The sequence below is a fragment of the Mytilus trossulus genome, unplaced genomic scaffold (genome assembly GCF_036588685.1).
Source record: "Mytilus trossulus isolate FHL-02 unplaced genomic scaffold, PNRI_Mtr1.1.1.hap1 h1tg000122l__unscaffolded, whole genome shotgun sequence".
Taxonomy (NCBI): domain Eukaryota; kingdom Metazoa; phylum Mollusca; class Bivalvia; order Mytilida; family Mytilidae; genus Mytilus; species Mytilus trossulus.
The window spans coordinates 388004-395771 of NW_026963298.1; the positions used below are offsets into that span (position 1 = coordinate 388004).

The 7768-nt window shown below is 33.2% G+C and overlaps 1 pseudogene; it reads right to left on the reverse strand.

Moving 5' to 3' along the window:
• Window positions 1-362: 362 nt before the first annotated feature.
• Window positions 363-1637, reverse strand: LOC134700072 (N(6)-adenine-specific methyltransferase METTL4-like; annotated as a pseudogene).
• Between the last annotated feature and the right edge of the window lie 6131 nt (window positions 1638-7768).

Here is a 7768-nt window from a genome sequence, read left to right on the forward strand (position 1 = left end):
TTAAACATTTCAAATGGAAAAAAAATCTAATCTATATAATAACGAGAAATGAAAAACACTTATGAACCATATCAACAAACGACAACTTCTCTTAAAACATTAGATTCCTGAAAAACTACTGAACATCATACATGTCATATATCACAGTTTCAACTGGTTTCAGTGACAGACAAAAAATATCAATATATAGATAAGATAAGATAATTTTTATTACGTAATACCATTTCTAGTAGTATTAAAATATAATATATATAACAACAATGATGGTTGTACAATGTGTACAAATATTTTTGGAATTGGTACTTAAATGTGTGCACAAAAGCATGAACAATGCACCTTAAATATTTAAAAAGTGTCGGATGCCTGCTTTAAACATTTATTTATTTCACATCAGAGTCTAATGGAATTCTTCTAGTATCTTTGGTAAAAACTTCAAAATAATCCATATGCTGATGTTTAAACACCTCATTACCATAGCAACACCAACCTGGCGTCAAGTTCCTGGCAAATATTTCCAAACAATTTGGAGTTTCTGGAAGATAAGGTTTCATGATATCTTGTAATGGAATTTTCATAGAATGAATACTACTAGGCACGCTCATCATTGTCATGTCTATCGGTAGATTGTCATTGTTTAACGAAGCAGGTAGGATAGTTCTCTCATTACAAATGCCATCTAAAGATTTAGAACTTATCTTTTCACTTAAGTTTTCTTTGCATTTCATATTTTTACAAATGTCATTTTTCGTATGTTCTTCTTCTGTGTTAAAGTCTATCTTTTCATCGGATACATCCCTCATTTCTGTGTGTTTACATTTTCCTAATATAAGAATTTCATATGGTTTTTTTATGTTCGGACATTATGTCTAATACTGAGCTGCCAGTCTTTGTGACTTTAATCCAATACCATGTTGTTATAAAATCTACATTCCAAGTGGAAATAACTCTTGTATAACAAAATCCTTATGTTTCATTTTGTTTGTAACCCACACACCAATAACACAACCAGGGGCAGATAACTCAGGAACTGGGATTTTAAACAATTCTTTGTTATCCAAAGTCCAATATTGTTTCTTTCTTTTAACAGACTTGTTCTCCCATGGGGGATCAAGTAAAATAAAGTCAAATTCATTTCTGCCTAAAATTGTAGAAAAATAGTTTAAATTAACAGTGTCACCCATAATGAAAGAACATTCAGCAGGTAAAATGTAAAAGTCATACTTAATTTTTACTTTTATGGGAGAGTTGCTGCAATTTTTCACTAGTTTATTACACAAATTATCATAAACACCTTGCGGTTTCAAAGTCACAGTGTCAATGTCAAGGTCGTTGATGTCGGTATAACACAATTCCGTCAGTTTGCCTCCCGGTCCAGAGTTGGTAGCAATCTTCCTTGCAGCAACATTATTATATAATGATTTACCAAGATCTCTAAAAAGCTTCGAATCTTTGGAACCATCGAGTAAAGATTTATAGGAACGTAAAATAACTTCTATAATTTTATCATGATATGTTTTAGCTTTAATTTCTCCTTCATTTAAATCAGATTTTCTTTTTCTTTTTCTCTTTTTACGCTTGGCAAATATATCTTCAACCCTTTCCTGTACCATGATTTTACTTTCAAACTGGCTATCCATGATAAATTGGCCATTAATTTCAAACATTTCCTCTTTGTATTATAAATCTGTCACAGTACCGTCTAGAGAATCAACATGTAAGCTGACAATGATCAAGTATCCAGCCATACATATTCTCATATATAATGGCCATTCTTATAAATCATAACATATTCTGGACAATTGTATGTCACTTTCTGAAAGTTAACTTCCACATGAGGTTTCTTTATGAAGTTATGGACTTGAAAGTCAATGCATGTGCCTTACATCAAACTGTCAACCATATCTGAAAATAAATATATAAAGATATCAAATTATGAGTCAAATCTAATTAGTTAAATGCCATGTCTTAGTGATCGTCTGATAACATGAATAAGTTAATTGTAAATACAGAACTTTATTTAAGTGCATTATTTTCTTCTTTTTATTTAATATTAATGTTTGAAAATTATAATTGTAATTATTCAGCTTTGATCGACTTAATAGGCAAATAAAGTATTTGGTTGTAAACATGGGAAACACATACCAAGCAAGGATCTTAAAACAGTCACATTTGCAAGTGAAGTCTTAAACTGAAAGCTGTTTGTTCTAAACTAAACCAGGTGCTCTGCAGGGCTCAGCTTTATACGACTGCATAGGTCGAACCCTGAACAGTTCGGGCAAGTATGGATACAACATTCAAGCTTGATACAGCTCTACATTTGGATTGTGATCAAGTTTTTGACATAATATGAGTTTCTGACACAAAACAAATGTCAAGATCTTACAAATCTATTGCGCAAAGTGCATTTAAAGATTTCTTCTTTAAACTTTTCAAAAATTTGGAAATTAGTCAAAACCTAACATTTCTTTATTCATAATTTACAAGTAGTGTAAGAGAGGTAAATCCGAACATACCCAACATTGTATGTTAAATGTTTTTGTACTACCTTCCTAACACTACTATTAAATAGTCTTAATTGTCCATTGACCAGAAAACACTAGTTTTCCCCCTATGTTTGCCCCGAATTCCAAAACATTTGTTTGAAAACTACAAAATTGCTTATTTTGGACCCCCTTTTTGGCCCCTAATTCCTAAACTTCTAGAACCATAACCCCAAAATCAATCACAACCTTCATTAAGTGGTATTCAATTTATTACAATAGATGAGAACTTATTTTAATAAGATTGAGTAGTATTGAACCTTTTGGTTAATTTTTTTAGAGATCCATTCACTAGAACTAAAGTAATTGTCTGGACACTAAATGTATCTTCGAATGACGACGCAGACAACTACGACGACGCAGACGACATGATAGCATATTATATCATATAAATGTTTTGCTGTCATATACAAATTGTTATTTAAAACAATCCTGAGTGCCCTGCTAATAACAATATGAAGCCTAGGGAACAATTGGCTAATGATCGCTCATCACTTCACAGTACAAGCTAATTAAAAGAATGTCTATCTGTGATAAAACATTTGTTCAAAACTCAGAATATGTACTTTTGGGTTCTCATTGGCAGTTATTTGTCTTTTTCCAGTCTTAAATGAAAAGTAAAATTCGTTTATTAAATGATTTATTAGATATGAGAAGATGTGGTATGAATTCAAATGAGACAACACTTTATCAAAGATAATTTGTGAAAGTTAACCATAATAGGTCAAAGTAAGGCTTTCAACACGGAGCCTTGTCTCACACTTAACAGCAAGCTATAAGGAACCCAGAAAATGACTAGCTTAAAACCGTTCAATCAGCAAAACCAAGGCTATAATTTATATAAAAAACAAACAAACAATAAACACTTATGAACCACATTAACAAACGACAACTACATAATATCAGTTAGATAGTCTAAATTGTCTTTAAACACTAACATGTTTAAGACGGTCTGAGTTTTCTTTATGTGATTTGTCTAGGAATGCAGGAGTCGATTCCCCCAAAAAAGCTTGCGATTAAGATTGATTGTAAATATTACTGAATCGTCCATGACTTTTTTTGTGAAACTGACTCCAGGTGTGTTTGCCAAAAAAAAACACGAGTTTGTTCGCATTCTGAAAACGTTTTTTGTGTGAATCAATATATTTTTCATGTTTTTCATTTAAAGTCCACTGTTTTTAACATGTTTACTCACACCAAGCGAACTACATGCAGTATAAATATACATTAAAGCTTGTTTTAACAACAATCATGATTTTCAAACACATACCAATTAACAGTTAAATCATACATAATTAACATTTAACATGTTTAATAACTATAATCATAAAATTAATAAAAATAAATCATATAATACTGATTTTTAATCAACAATTTTTTATCAGGAATACATATATATTCATATACACATAAAGATATCTTTAAATATAAATGACATTTGGATTAATATAGGGGGCGAAGGACCAATGGGGCGAACGTTTACGTGCAAAAGTGTTGAGGGCGAATGTGTAGGGAGCGAAAGTGAAAGTTGTCTCGCCTCAAACTCTGAATGACGTACATTTTAGATTGCAGGGAGTTTGCGGAGCCCTGGGTTGCGACAGGGGTCCTAGAGATCGACTCGATATCCCGGATGTTATGACGTCAATCCAATTAAATTTGAATGAAAACATATTCAGATTAAGGGCGTGTACTTCCGGTAATCCAGAGACCTTACTCTTCAAAATTATGTACCGTTCATATGAAACTCTAGTCAGAACTCGAGTTCCATCCGAACTTGGCCCCAGTGAACAGCTGGTGGAGCTCGTATGGCACCTGTTAGTCCGAGTCTTTTAAGGTTTTTACCCTTACTATACAATGGCTATATTCAAACCCAGTTGTAACCATGATGTTTCTCGTTCATAGAACCAATATGGCGGACTAAGATTTCTCTACGATTAGAAGACCCTACCGTAAGAAAATGAGTTTATGTATTTTTCTGACAATTATTTTGTTCTTAAGTTAATTTGAGATAAGTTCTTCATCATACACTCCTGAAGGACACAATGTAAAGGAAATAGTGTAAATTATTATCACTCCGTTTCCGCCCATATCAAAATTAATCATAAAAACAGATGGTATACAAATGTAGTAGCACTTTCTATGGCTTATTAAAACACAATACTTTTGTTAAAGGTGGTTCCTTTTATTTCTGGATAATAACAAATATATATGACAATACCCCCAAAATAAATTCAATAGTAAGATTCTGACTGTTCATCAAATAAATAATCTGGTACATAGGTTTCTATCCATGTGTTATGATAAACAATTTTTTAACTATTATACATATAAATAATAACTGTTCTGCATGTATTTACAACAATATGCTTATATTGTTGAGCGTTACTGACAGCGTGATTGGCAGTCTAATACATATGCACTTAACGACTTGTATTAAATAAGAAAGTCTTATATACGAAAATAACTAATGCGGTTAACACGAACTTTAACATAAGCAAATTAACAAGACTAAAATCAATAGCTGCATGCTGTATGAATGCCGTAGGCAAAAAATAGCAACAAACAAAAATACGAACATTACAAAAATCACTCTTAGCTTACCTCGCATAAGGTGCAAAGGCCTCCTGATTTATCTATTAGAAATATTCACATCTTCCCAGGATTACTTAAAATATACATGAATAACAAATACACAAATTGTAATCCATGTGTTACTGTAATAAACCACCTGTTTACGATTTGTACTCTTAGCTGAAATAATCAATCAATACACGTAACTGTTATTATGTTTATATCTTTACCTTTGAAAGTATTTAACACATTCATTCCAGAACACTCGAATTCTGATACAAATTAATAATTTCCAAAATTAGTTAAAAGTACTTTATTTATGAAAATATGAAAAAAAGTCTCTTAAACAATGTTATCAAACAGATAATACTGTACTGTACTTAATATTTTTTTATCGTTTGAAAGCATTCATCTCGCATTCAACATTTACACATCGGCCCTTTCATTCTAAACAGTCATTCTAGGTAAAATAATAAATATCTGGACTATTAACGTACAATTAGTAATAGAGAAATATAACTGACCTGAATACAGAATATAGAAAACTAAGAAAGAATACAAGTTCAAACTTAGAATTACATCAAGCACAAATCAATATGTCAACCAGTATATAGAAAGTGATGACCAGCATAAAAGAACAAAAGAAATATAGCGCCAAAATATTATGACCAATAGAAATAAAGAAAGTCTGCGGTCCACTAAAGCATGAAAAGACAGGCAGGTACAGGATTGGGGAAAAGTTCGGTAACGTTCGCCGAAGTTCGCCGAGTTCGGTAACATTTCTGATCCCTAACCCTGTTCGGCAGGTTCGGAAACTTTGGTAACATTTCTGATCCCTACCCCTGTTCGGCAGGTTCGGTAACTTCAGTATCATTTCTGATTGATCCCTACCCCTGTTCGGCAAGTTCGGTAACTTCGGTAGCATTTCTAATCCCTTCCCCTGTTCGGCAGGTTCGGTAACTTCGGTAACATTTCTGATCCTTACCCATGTTCGTCAGGTTCGGTAACTTCGGGAACATTACTGATCCTAACCCCTGTTCGGCAGGTTCGGTAAATTCGGTAACATTTCTGATCCCTACCCCTGTTCGGCAGGTTCGGTAACTTCGGTAACATTTCTGGTCCTAACCCCTGTTCGGCAGGTTCGGTAACTTCGGTAACATTTCTGATCCCTACCCCTGTCCGGCAGGTTCGGTAACTTCGGTAACATTTCTTATCAGTTCTCCTGTCTGCATGATTCATTACATTTCTGATTTCTGATCACTACCCTAGTTCGGCAGGTTCGGTAACTTCGGTAACATTTTATATCAGTACCCTTGTTATGCAAACATTTCTGATTTCTGAACTATACCCCAGTTCAGCAGGTTCGGTAACTTCGGTAACATTTCTTATCAGTACTCCTGTCTGCATGTTTCATTACATTTCTGATTTCTGATCACTTCCCCAGTTCGGCAGGTTCGGTAACTTCGGTAACATTTCATATCAGTACTCTTGTTATGCAAACATTTCTGATTTCTGAACTATACCCCAGTTCGGCAGGTTCGGTAACTTCGGTAACATTTCTTATCAGTACTCCTGTCTGCATGTTTCATTACATTTCTGATTTCTGATCACTACCCCAGTTTGGCAGGTTCGGTAACTTCGGTAACATTTCATATCAGTACTCTTGGTATGCAAACATTTCTGATTTCTGAACTATACCCCTGTTCGGTAGGTTCGGTAACTTCGGTAACATTTCATATTACTCTTGTTATGCAAACATTTCTGATTTCTGAACTCTACCCAAGTTCGGCAGGGTCGGTAACTTCGATAACATTTCTTATCAGTACCCTTGATTTGCATTTTTGATAACATTGCTGATCCTGATCTATACCCCAGTTCGGCAGGTTCGGTAACTTCGGTAACATTTCATATCAGTACTCTTGTTTTACATATATTTCTGATATCTGAACTATACCCCAGTTCCGCAGGTTCGGTAACTTCGGTAACATTTCAAATCAGTTCTATTGTTTTGCATGATTGATAACATTGCTGATCCTGATCTATACCCCGGTTCGGTAGGTTCGGTAACTTCGGTAACATTTCATATCAGTACTCTTGTTATGCAAACATTTCTGATTTCTGTTTATACCCCAGTTTGGCAAGTTCGGTAACTTTGGTTACATTTCTTATCAGTATCCTGGTTTTGCAAACTTAACTGATGTTTTATTAATAAAACATATAAAACAATCACATCAATAAATATTTTATCTTCTTCATTGAAAAATATCAATTTGATAAAATGCAACCTATTCAAAAACTAAATAGTGCTATAGTATAAAACACTCAATAGCCCATAAATAGTTTTCAAAAAGGAAAACAAAAATCTTAAACATGTTAAAAAATAAGTGAAATAATTATACAGGGTTTGTCGTACAGGGTTGTTTTTTAGAACATAATTAAAAATTTATGTTTGGGGTTATTACTCAGGGACCTGTTACTGTTTACCGGGTAAACTAACCATGTGAACCAATAAATAAGTTCAGTAAACAAGCCACTGTGGTTATTTATAAAATGTAAACTTATAATAGTTTGTTTACATATTTTGAAATTTGTTTATTTTTTCAATCTGGCAAATTTTTTTTTAAATATTATACTTGAGTGTGCAGAGCCTATTTGCA